The sequence below is a fragment of the Pyxicephalus adspersus genome, chromosome 2 (assembly GCF_032062135.1).
Source record: "Pyxicephalus adspersus chromosome 2, UCB_Pads_2.0, whole genome shotgun sequence".
NCBI lineage: Eukaryota > Metazoa > Chordata > Amphibia > Anura > Pyxicephalidae > Pyxicephalus > Pyxicephalus adspersus.
The window spans coordinates 124684801-124696948 of record NC_092859.1 but is presented as its reverse complement, the minus strand read 5'-3'; the positions used below and the strand labels follow the sequence as shown (position 1 = coordinate 124696948).

Below are 12148 nucleotides of genomic sequence, written 5' to 3'. Positions count from 1 at the left end.
TTTTATTATTTAGGACATTTTTCTTTTAAAAATAAATTAAAAATACATGTATAAGCCTAACTAAATGAAGTGTGTCTCTCTTTCAGAAAAGATTCTTGTTAAGTTTGACATGTAAATAAGACCACCTTATATGTCAGCCTTTCTCAAAAAGGTGTCCGTGGGGCATGAATAAAGAGTCATTTCTGCTTCTCAAATAGGTAACTACTGACATTATCGTTTTGGCTACCTGTAAGGGGAAAGTATTACAAAAGATCACCAATGTAAGAAGCATGTCCCTAATGACCACCATATAAGAAGCACTCTTTCCACTGACCACCATACCAATATACTTTGATCCGTAAAAAACTCATTACCAGCATAAGTTCCTCGGTGTCAAGGTTGAGAAAGGCTGATCCAAGGCTGGTATCACGAGTTAATACATTAGCTACATTAGTTTTCAGAGATGTTTTGGCATTATATGCTATAGCATAGTAATAGGCATTATGGCTTATGATAGTAACGGGCACTAAAATCATTGCTCAACCATCCCTTATTTTGAACCAAATCCTTCTATCTACCTTTTCTTCTCAGTTATGCCCATTTAGGTCTGATGTATAGGTCAGTACAATAGAATGTATTCTTTACCTACCAAAATTGTTATGCTACACTACACCTTTCATTCAACCATCTAATTACTGTGTTGTATAAGAAAATTAGTGAAAAATTAGGCGACTATGGGCCTAAAATCAGTTTAGCCTATCAATTCTTTAGGGTCTACATACATGATACATAGCGGGAATGTGTTTCCTATCTCCAAAAAACTCAGGTATGTAAAATGCATGTTCATTAAAGATTAAACAAAACCCATTTAAAACAAAACAGGAGCTAATAAAAATATCTGGGGATGTTTTCTTTTTCTATAGGTGAATCCAAAGCATTTTTGTTTCTAACATGGATTTTAAAATCTATTACATTATTTGATAAATTGTTCTCATCACATGGTCATACACAAATATATTATGAAATTTAAAAAAAGAAAAGCTAGTCTTTGTATACTCTGTTCACAAATTAGCAATTCCCACAAAGCTTTGCAAAAGCATATTTAAAATAATACAGGCAACATTCTAATATTGAAAAATGGGCATAGAAAACTCAAAATGGTAATTCCATTTACCAACATCTGGAAACAAATTTATAAATGTTGTTTACTGCAAGAATAAACACGTTTTGAAAGTGCACCACCAATAATGATGCTAACATGCAGAAGTAGACTGAAAGGCTCCTATACTATACACCACAAAAGAATACTTTACAACTATCCCCGGCACGACCACTCAATAAAAAAAAATAATAACAGATCTCAGAAACAAATTTTATATAGTTAATCTGTTATTAGCTGTTCTATGCACTTGACATATGATATGGTTTGGCATGGGCATGCTAGATATTTACAATGTAGCTTGACGGAGATCTTTATAGAATTATACTGCACTGCTCTGTAGCCTTTAGTAACAATGAAAAATTAAACAATTGTTCTGTTGTGTATTAGGCATGGTCTTAGAGTTAATTTCACGCCTGTTGATCAGGAGAACCATGCACTGTACAATCTTGCAACTTCACAAACAGCTTTTCATTGTATTTACTCTTCGTATCTAAATAAATTAATATTTTTGGTTCCACTAAGAGAAAGAGCACTCAGATAAACCTTAGCTTTTTTTACAATAGGTGAATATAATCAGAGGTGACATCATGTTTCACTTTAGAATCTATAAAGAAAGGAAGCATGCTGTGGAAAAAAATCCTTTTAACATTCCTGCTTTAAAAAAACTTTGTGTAGTTCTTTATTTAAAAAAAATAAAAATATTGGCTTCCACATGATACAGTTGAATTAAAAATGACAGAATGAATTATTAGTAAGATTTGCCCAAAATGATGATTAGTTTATGTCTTCTAGGTTAATGTGTCTATACACAAGAGTGTATTTTAGAGATCCAAAATATTTCTGTTGCAAAAAGTGAAGCAATACACAAACATATATGAATATTTCTAAAGACCGAAACAAACATAATAACAATCCACTTTATAGTTTATATTTGTTAGATCTTTGTAGGTATAAAGAGCAGCGCTTAATTAGGACTGGGTCTACATAGGCGTTTTTTTTTAAATGCATGTAAAGGTTCCTATTGCAGTTATATGCATTTTATGCTCTTTTATTAGCGTTTTACAGCTTGCCTAACTTTTTAGGCTTTGTAACTAATTTGCATATTAAGTGCTCAAAAACACAAGAAACCCAGTGAAAACATCCCATTGAAATCAATGGAAGCGTTTGCCTGTATTTACCCGCGTTTTTGGGCATTTTTCAGCGTTAACCCAGCATTTTAATTTTTTTAAACGTTGCAAGCAACGTTTAAGAAAAAATGTCTTCAACATGCCTCAAGGAAACGTCCTGGTGTAGATTAACCCATTGTAATGCATGGGGATTTCAAACAAGGGCTTTAAAAGCCTCAAGTTAAACGATGGGGAAACAGTATGTGTAGACTAAGCCTAAACAAACATAAGAAACAGTATGAGATTTATATATTGTATTGCACACATTGTATTTTTTCTTGAAAATTAGAATAATATTTTCCATGCAGTGAAAATACATCTGGGAAGTGCCCTACTTCCCATGTATTTATCCAACTTCCATCTTTCTAGGTGTCATTGCAAGCATACAGAATGTGCAGTCATAGCATTTAAAACCTAGTTCTCCCTTTACTACTGTATCTCTCATTAGGCTTGGTTTACCAATCTGTTATCACAATCCCAGAAACCCTGATTTGGTACTCTCTTGTCTCTACACTAACATACGTTAATAATCTTTAGATGGAATTATTTAATTTACCAGGGCCTGGATAAAAGGATAACAGCCCTCTCATGCATGTATTAAGGTATTTATTGAGATTTAGTTTTTTTTTATCATGATGTCATAAGTAGGGTAGATTATTCTTTGCCCTTGAATGTTTAGAACAAATAAAAAAAATGTGTCTTTGTAGGAAAATTATTTTTTCATAGTTTAAGAGATGCTTTATTTTTCTAAATAAAAGCTTCAAGTGTCGTGTTTCTTTTTTTTAACTTCATATTCACAAAAATAGCAAAAAGCAAATTCATTTTTATTTAAGTCTGGGGAATATACTTTACCAACTAACCATAAAATAAAACATTATCCAAAAATCAACTACATCAATATAAACAAACGGAAATTATTCCTGTGCTTGTTAATGTTTATTTTTGTGACTGTTTTACATCTTTGAAGCTGGTATTGTGTTGAAAATCTAATCCACCATAGCCTACTGGGGTGTTTAAAAACATAATCGGTTTCAAATATTCCATCAAGAAGGATTGCAGCACTAGTTTCTAGTTTACAAGCTGTTTGTAGAAGGCAATAAATGTATTTCCACATCAACGTAGTAATCAACATCAACAAACATGAACGTTGCTAAAGTCGAAGAGCACATGTGGATATGAATTTTATTGGCTTTAAAAGGGAACGCAAGGCCTCATATTTAACTTTAATGTAAACTATATACTGTATAAATATTAGTGTTCGCTGTCTGCACCAAAGGGAAGCAGCCACTGGATTGGACTTTGGAAAGGCCACATAGGTCATATACTATTACAGCATAAATTTTAACTTTCCTACTTAAGCCTACTAGGAGAAAATAAGACAAACAGTTTAAATATATGAATAATACATTTCAAAAAATGGGTCAATAAAAAAAAAAAAATCAAGAGTAAAAGACAATGAAAACATAGGGGAATTGTTGTCCAGACTGGATATTTCATTTTATTAATTACTCTCTCCTACAAATAAATAATAATGTTTAGTAACAGAAGAAAAAACATAAATGTAAGTAAAAAAAAATAATTCTGAAGCACCTAGTTTTAAGTGTGTACATGTGTATTTATAGAATATAAAACCAAGATTTGTCCAGCTTTCACCCCAAATGTTTTCACATTGGATTTATCTGGAAATGTGTAAATATGCTTTCACGCCTGATTCATACTTTTCTATTTGAAACCAATGTGAAAAACTTTTGTACATTTTTGGTAAAATCATAACTCAACTGCAAAAACCTGCCTCTATCCTTTCCCAATTTACTTTAAAATATTTTATTGCTGTTGTTATCTCAGAATGACCTCCATTCATTTCCTACCTTGGTGAGAGAGAGCCACCAACATTCATTGCAATCCTACAGAACAAAATATTCCTCCTCCATACTAATTTATTGAAAGCCCCCTCACACCTCTATACTGTGGCCTAATCTCTATTGTTTTATTGTTCTTGCACTACAAAACTGTAATATTAGGACCACACACATTGATCCAATTTATAACATCTTACTCAGCATTTTAATCTTTATAAGCCTTCCACCAATAACAAAGGTATACATTGTATTTTTAAAACAATTGCTAATTATTTTGCTAAGTCCAGCACGTGTCTGGTGTTTTATGTCAGCCTGGCTTTCTTCATTACAAATATCCAGAATATTGAGGTTGAACAAATTATGTATTGTAGCAGTATTGGAGACAACAGGCTTTTTCTGAGAAGACCTCGTCTTCGGCTATCCAGTGAAAATATGTAATGGAATGTTAATCTCTTGATTTTATGCTTTCCCAGAATTGTACCATTTCTCCTTTTCCTAGATAGCATGTCTAAGAACTCACACCTTGTGCTATCCTTGGTGGTCTACCCTGACTTGTATGTAGTCATAACAGTCATAATTTTTCAGCTACACCGACACTGACATTTGTCTACATATGGTAAATTGACATAAGACAAGGGGGTTGTATTTTTATAAAGGAATTAGGTCTGTTCACTTAGTAAAGTGAATGATAACCTTGGCTAATACACATAAATTAGTAAATTATGTAGGGATCTGCTGAATTCAACCATCCAATCATGTTTAGGAATAAGAAACAACTTGTTTTTTTTACACAATTGGGCATTTTTTTTTTTGCATGGTGAACATTAACTACAATTATTAAGCAAAGGCATAATTCACAGCCTAGATTCCTTGATTTAATGAACCACAATGTGTCTGATTTACTAAAAGAGTTGTTAAACTTTGTGAATACTCAATACTCTATACTCAGATAGTATATAATATAAATAACTTCTTTTTACATAATTGGATAATTACATATTTCATAATTTATTGTGTGAATATTTTCAACTCATTAAATCAACCTCATTGGGGCTGCTTAAGGAGTATAAGCTGGTAATTTTGTCACATAGGACAATTTAACCGATCCCATGATTGGATAACTAAAGTCAAACTTTACTTTTTTCTTATGTGAACAATCCAAAATCCTTTTGTTGTTCATCTTTACTTTATATACTCTATGTAATCTAATCAACAGCAGCAGGATTCCAGAGAACTCCTCAAATTTGTGATTCCTAGATCTACTTCCAAAAAGCCTGTGCTGCATACCCCTGTGCTAGCTAAAAAAAATTCAGATTCCCAAGGTGGGTTTGAATCTGATTGTTAGCACCGACATGGTGATAGATCATAGTATATGACAGATATTGAGCAGCCTAAAGATGGCGTGGTTGGAAATCTCTCTTTTGCATTTCAAAATTCACCTGACTGACAAGGGGTGGGTTTGATTGGTGCTGCATAAAAATGTACATACGGACATACAAATATTTCTATCAATTCATTATGCTAATATTTTATGGAGCTTTTTTAATACAGGATAATATTATACATCTAAATTATACAAGCCTCATACCAGCTCATTAATAATGTTGAGCCTACATAAAATCAGCCGTGGTACAATATCTACATATATAAACAAGTTTTTTTTACTAGTTTAATTTGTTCATCGCATACATTTTTTGTCCAACACAGTTTATTTCTTATATTAAAAAAAGTGTTAATGTTCTGTTTGTGCATCCCCCCTCTTTGCCTGCAGCGTTTTCTTCACTCATTGCTCAAGAAGATGAGCAGCAAAGATCAGGATCACTGAGATCAAATGATTCATAGTGGTGCTCTGTTTAGCAGCTTTCAGCATCCCCAGCCTTCCTTTAGCTATATGTGCCTATCTCTCTCATCTCAGCATCCCCAGCACATTGTGTTCAGCAGGAGGGCGATAGAGAGTATGTTTTACAGCCAATGAGTAGATTAGTTGCAAATCATGGCCCTGTCCTAAAATTATCCGCTAGTCTCAGTTAGGCCTCTCTAGTTTTAGATGCAGGTTGCTGGATCTATGGTGTATCTTACTGCATCTGCTACTTTACCCAGCGCTATTCTGCTTTGAAAAAACCTCTTGGACAATGATGCTGACTCAACCTTAACTGTTGCCTGTTTTCCACCTGCCCTGACCTGGTTATCAATTGCCCCCTGCCCTGACCTCGAACCGCCTTGACCTTGATTCTTGCCAGCCTGGACCTCAACCTGTCTGCCTCTAAACTTTCTACTGAGATCCATCCTATTTTGTACATGCTAGCCAGATGTGCCAACACCACAGCCATCTGAACCTGCTCTTCGCCCGTATGGAGCGAGCCTAGGGGCCACGACCTGGTGACTTCCCTTCAGCAAAGTAGCCCAGTGACCACTAGGGTTACCGACCCTTTACTCCTTGCAGGGAGCTCTTGGAGAAACGCCACACCCTCATGTAACCCTTTTCCACCTACCAGGGAGCATAGCATAACATACTTTTTTTAACATACTTTTTTTATTAACAGTATGTTAATAAAAAAAGTTGTGGTACAGGTTTCTTCCCTGTACTGAAATTGCTGATATGCATTATGTGCATTAGAAGCTGCAGCAAGTCAGATAATTACAGCTTGCCTTGAGCAGAGATAGGAGGCATAACAGCTACTTTTCATGCGTACTGTGCTTTTATGTATAAAATTTCATGATGTATGATGTATAACATCCTAATATTTGCCAGAATGAAATTTGAATGTTCCTGAAAGCTTGCATCTGTAAATATATTTAGAGATAATAAAGTATCACTTTCAACATCTTTCCTATAAGTGACTAAGATAACAAAAAAAAAAAATCTCACAGGGGTTTTATCACTTCACTATTCTATCCAAAACTAGAAACAAAACGCAAAAGTTTGAAAATACTTAATATATGTTATGACTGCTAAATTATGTTTCTGTCACCATTTCAACACAAAGTCACTGATGTAAAATCCTATTTAAAAACTCATATCCCCATCACCTTTCCGTGGCATCTAACAGTTTCTAAGTACAGCTAGGGTTTCATCGCTTTTGTCCAATACTACAGATTCTTTAAGTGAGAAATCTGAAATAATATTGACTGTCAAGCGCTGTGCTGAAAATATAACATTCTTTCACGAAGAGGAAAAAAAATGTATATCAATCTGTCTGTTTGTAACAATAGCACTAAAAGCCAGACCTGTTCTGAAAAGAGTCAAAGCATAGGCATGTGAAAGCATGTATACGCCGGTGGTTTGGGAATAAAGGTTAAGTATATTGTATAGCACATTTCAGCATGAGTCACAGCCAAGCATATGCTTGCAATCAGAGTTAAAAGTCCTGTACAATATAATAGAATACAAATATTTGGTATGCTCGATGGAATTTCAGTCTTCTCTCCAATGATTAAACCCTTTGAATGCTACACTGGATCAGAAATGGGCAGTATTCTGTTAAGACAACACGGGGGCCTATTCATTACACTGGGAGGCTTTTTTTCACATGACCTGGAAATGACTGGACTTCATTTATCATTGCTATCAAGGGGCTAACCATCACCTTTACTCTGCTTATGTCAATGTGTAATTTCATGAGTGCAGGGGGTTCACCTTGAAGGGTAACAATAAAGAATTTTAAACACAAAAAAAAAAGAATATTTCCCACGTGCTTTTTTTTTTTATATGTCAGTAATTTCTCTCCGGGTTCTGAATCTGGGCCGCACGTATATCCATAAATTGAAAATTGTCATTCTAACCTAACTGGACACAGGCCTTGGAAGGCAGAATAAATTGTAAATAAACCTAAACTAAAAACTTAGTTTAAAATATCAGTCTGTAGCTAATTGCCTCCTAACTAGCAAGGCCAGTGAACATCCTTGCTAGCAACAGGGTAAACATTCTAAAGTACATTTGCTTTCAAATGTAAAAATAAACTGTGTTTCATTGTTACATCTGCATGTATGGTTACTTTTATTGGTCTTAAAATAGAATTTAGTATAGAATTAAAAAGAAATTGTTTCCAAACAAACAAAAGATTCCATGGGCTCTATTTATAAAGAAGGGAATTTCACAGTCCTTCCAAAATTCACTGGTGGAGAATTAATGACTGCCTTTGAAACACATGGACCTGGAACATTCTCCACCAGGTAACGTTTGAGGGAATTTCTGATTTGTGGCTTTATACAGTGGATATAAAAAGTGTACACACCTCTGTTAAAATGCTAGGTTTGTGATTAAAAAAAATGAGACCAAACCTTTCCACCTTCATTGTGACCTATACCCTGTAAAATTGAATTGAAAAAACAAACAAATAGGTTAGGGGAAAATTATGAAAACGTAACATAAGCTGGTTGCTTAAGTGTGCTCACCCATAAACTAACACTCTTTTGAAGCAACTTTTTATTTAATTACAGCATTCCATCATTTGAGTAGAATTCTATCAGCATGGAACATCTTGACTTGGCAAGATTTGCCCACTACTATTCCTTGCAAAAGCAAACCGAGTCAGATTGTGAGGGCATCTTTTGTACACAGCCCTCTCCAGGTCACCCCACAAATTTCTTTTCAGATTGCAGAACATTCGCATCTATAAACCACAGTCCTTACACTTTCAGAAATGCGCACACTTTTCTCCTGCACAGTCCTTGAGTGAGAGGATCCCCACTTGTTTCCCATTCCCACCATGTCTTGTTTTGTTAGGGGTATAAGTAGCTGTGGGTAGTAACCTGCGTTGGTATTCTTTAGACATAATTTTCTTCTGGTGAAGCCATTCTTTTGTTGAAATTATTGAATGCCTGGGGTCATTGTTCATCTTCAGCTTTCTAACAGGTGCTGTTCATAAATCTAACAGGAACTGTTCATAATCCCCCCCTCCCCCCACCTTGACTAAAGCCCCAAATGCTTGAAAAGAAAACCCAAAGCATGATACTGTCACCACCATGCTTCACTGTGGGGATGGTGTTCTTTTGGTGAAGAAAATTATTTTTTGTGCCAAACGTGTCTTTTCGAATTGTGGGCAAAAAGTTCAAGCTTGGTTTCATCAGACCAAAACAAATTTTACTCATGCTTACATGCAAGATATTCCTGCAGCTCTTCCAATATTGCTGTTTCTTGGCAGCCTCCCTGACCAGCTTTCATCTCGTCTTTTTATCCATTTGGAGGTGTCTTGTTCTTTGCAACGCATTATTGTCCCATATTTTCTCCACTGTTTGATGACTGTCTTTGGTATATACAATGGTGTGTAAATTCTTTTGTACCCTTATCCTTACGAATATCTTTTAACAATAACGTTCCTTGGATGCTTTGTAAGCTTTTTGAAAACGATGGCTTTGGATGTAGCAGACAACTGAGTAAATGTCAGGAAAATCCTACCAGGACAGTTAAAACTTTATATGAGGTTAATCAGAGGTTCTTTAATTGATGGCAAATGTGTACCAAAAAAAGAGAAAATGCTGTAAATGAATCAAATGCTTTTCAATATGTTTGTTTTTCAATCAAATTGTACAGGGTATAGGCCTTATCAATGGTGGGAAAAAATTGAAATGATTTATTGTGGTCTTATTTTTCAAAATCACCATAACCTGACATTTTAACAGGGATGTGTACACTTTTTATATCCACTGTAAATAGAGGCCTTTGAGTTCATAAAAATCCCCTATTGTATACTCTATGCTGTTATTTTACAGTACATTTCAGAGAATAAACTGAACAAAACTGGGAAAAACTATTGGCCAGCTGTGTGTATGTATCACATTCTATACAATTACACAGGTCAACATGTCATTTTCATCAGATATAATTTTATGTGGACTAAGAAGTATTTTTATTACAGATTTCAAATCTGTGTTCAGTTTTTTCTCTAGCACTTGTTTTAGTGATGCAGCTAAATATATGTTGTGTGAAATTCGTTATATACAGCTTTAACTTATTACAACATTTAACAACAGTTTTTTTAAGGTTAGAGATCGCATTAATTGCAATTGATTTCATTTGTCATCATGCCTAGAAATTGCCTTAATGATCCAGACAGTTTCTGTTATGTGTGTGGTTCATTCACGACGAAAGCACAACGTCGCCAAATTACCACAGAACTTAAAAAGATATACAAATTATATTTCGGCTGTCCACTTGGTAAACAGGATAAATCTTGAGCTCCACATGTCATCTGTACCAGTTGTTCCAACGAACTGCATGACTGGCTAAACCAGTGTAAAGCAGCAATGTCATTTGCAATCCTGAGGATGTGGAGAGAACCACAAGACCATCTAATTGACTGCTATTTTTGCCATGCCAACAAAAGTGAATTCTCAGGTAAAACTAAGCAGAAAATTGTATATCCCAGCCTCAGTTCTGCAATTAGGCTTGTTCCCAATGATGATTCATTGCCAGTTCCGGTACCGCCACATGATGGACTTGCTTCTGTAGAAGGTGATGAGTAATGCGCTGGAGTTGCAGCCAGTTACAAACCCAAATCATCTGATCCTGACTACTTGGCCGATGAAGATTCAGAACCAGAGACCTTTACACAAGCAGAGCTGAATGATCTTGTTCGTGATCTAAATCTCTCCAAAGACAAGGCTTCAAGGCATACACAAAAGCACTTGCTTGCAAAGGGTGTAACTATAACTCAATACAGAAAAGAAAACCATAACTTGACAATGTTCTTCACTAGTGATGGCTCACTGTGCTAGTCATAAAATAAATGCATGTTCCATCTGAATGGCGTATCTTCATTGATTCCTTCAATAGAAGCTTGAAAGCAGTCTTACTGCATAATGGTATTCCCAAACCAAGTTTACCGATTGCCTATTCCGTTAACCTAAAGGAGTCCAATGACAACATGAAGTTACTACTTGAAGCAATCTAGTATAAAACACACCAGTGGAACATCTGTGGGAATCTAAAGGCCGTTGGCTTGCTAATAGGAATGCAAGGAGGGTTCAAAATAAGGCTGTTTCATATGCCTGTAGGACAGCCGATCTACGGGATACCATTATGTCAAGTGTTATTGGCAACCAAGAGATACCTATAAGCCTGGAAAAAGCAGTGTTAGGTTTCTGCCTCTGATTAATCCACATAAAATATTTCTGCCACTTCTCCATATCAGGTTAGGCTTGATGAAGAACCTTGTAAAGGCCATGGGTAAATCAAACTCCATGGGTTTTCAGTACCTTGTTGAGAACTTTCAAAACATAAGCACTGCAAAAATGAAGAAAGGGATATATATAGGGCCACAGATTGTCTGTTTTGCAAGATGATGTTTACAAACAATCACTCTCAGCAGCTGAGCTAGAAGCTTGGAATGCATTCAGGTGGCTGTGTGAAAATTTCCTGGGCAACCATAAGTCTCCTGCATACAAGGAAGGAGTTCAGAATCTGCTTGATTCATACCAGAAATTGAGTTGTCGCATGTCATTAAAAATACTTTTCTCGCACTCACATCTAGAATTCTTCCCAAAAAATCTTGGTATGGTGAGTGATGAACAAGGAGAACTTTTTCTCCATGACATTCAGTTAATGGATCACCGCTACCAAACTTTCTGGAATAAAAATATGATGGCTGACTACTGCTGGACGCTGTACCTCGACAATCTAGACAAAGAGTACAAAAGAAAATCATACAAAAGCATTTCTGAAGAAACAATGGTACCTGACTGACATTGTTCAGTAGATCTATACCACAGTGTGCCTTATTTTACTTCACACTGAAGATGTATTAACATTTACTTCAGTGGTGCTTACGTTTTAGTACAAAATACATGCATGTACAATGTTAACAATAGTAGTACTCAAAACTCAGGAACTGTACATGTTAGAGAAAAACTGATAACAGATCTGAAATCTGCTCGAAAAACTGATTTAGAAAGATTTGATGTGGTTTCTGATGATTATTAAAACAAATTTTTTGTTGACAAGTGTTATTACTCTTCGTTGGCTAAATAAGATTTACTGATAC

At 35.2% G+C, this 12148-nt stretch overlaps 1 protein-coding gene across 1 annotated transcript in view; it reads right to left on the bottom strand.

Moving 5' to 3' along the window:
• THSD4 (thrombospondin type 1 domain containing 4) overlaps nucleotides 1-12148 on the bottom strand; it is a gene marked incomplete in the record, with an annotated part of 385569 nt that overhangs the window by 226949 nt on the left and 146472 nt on the right.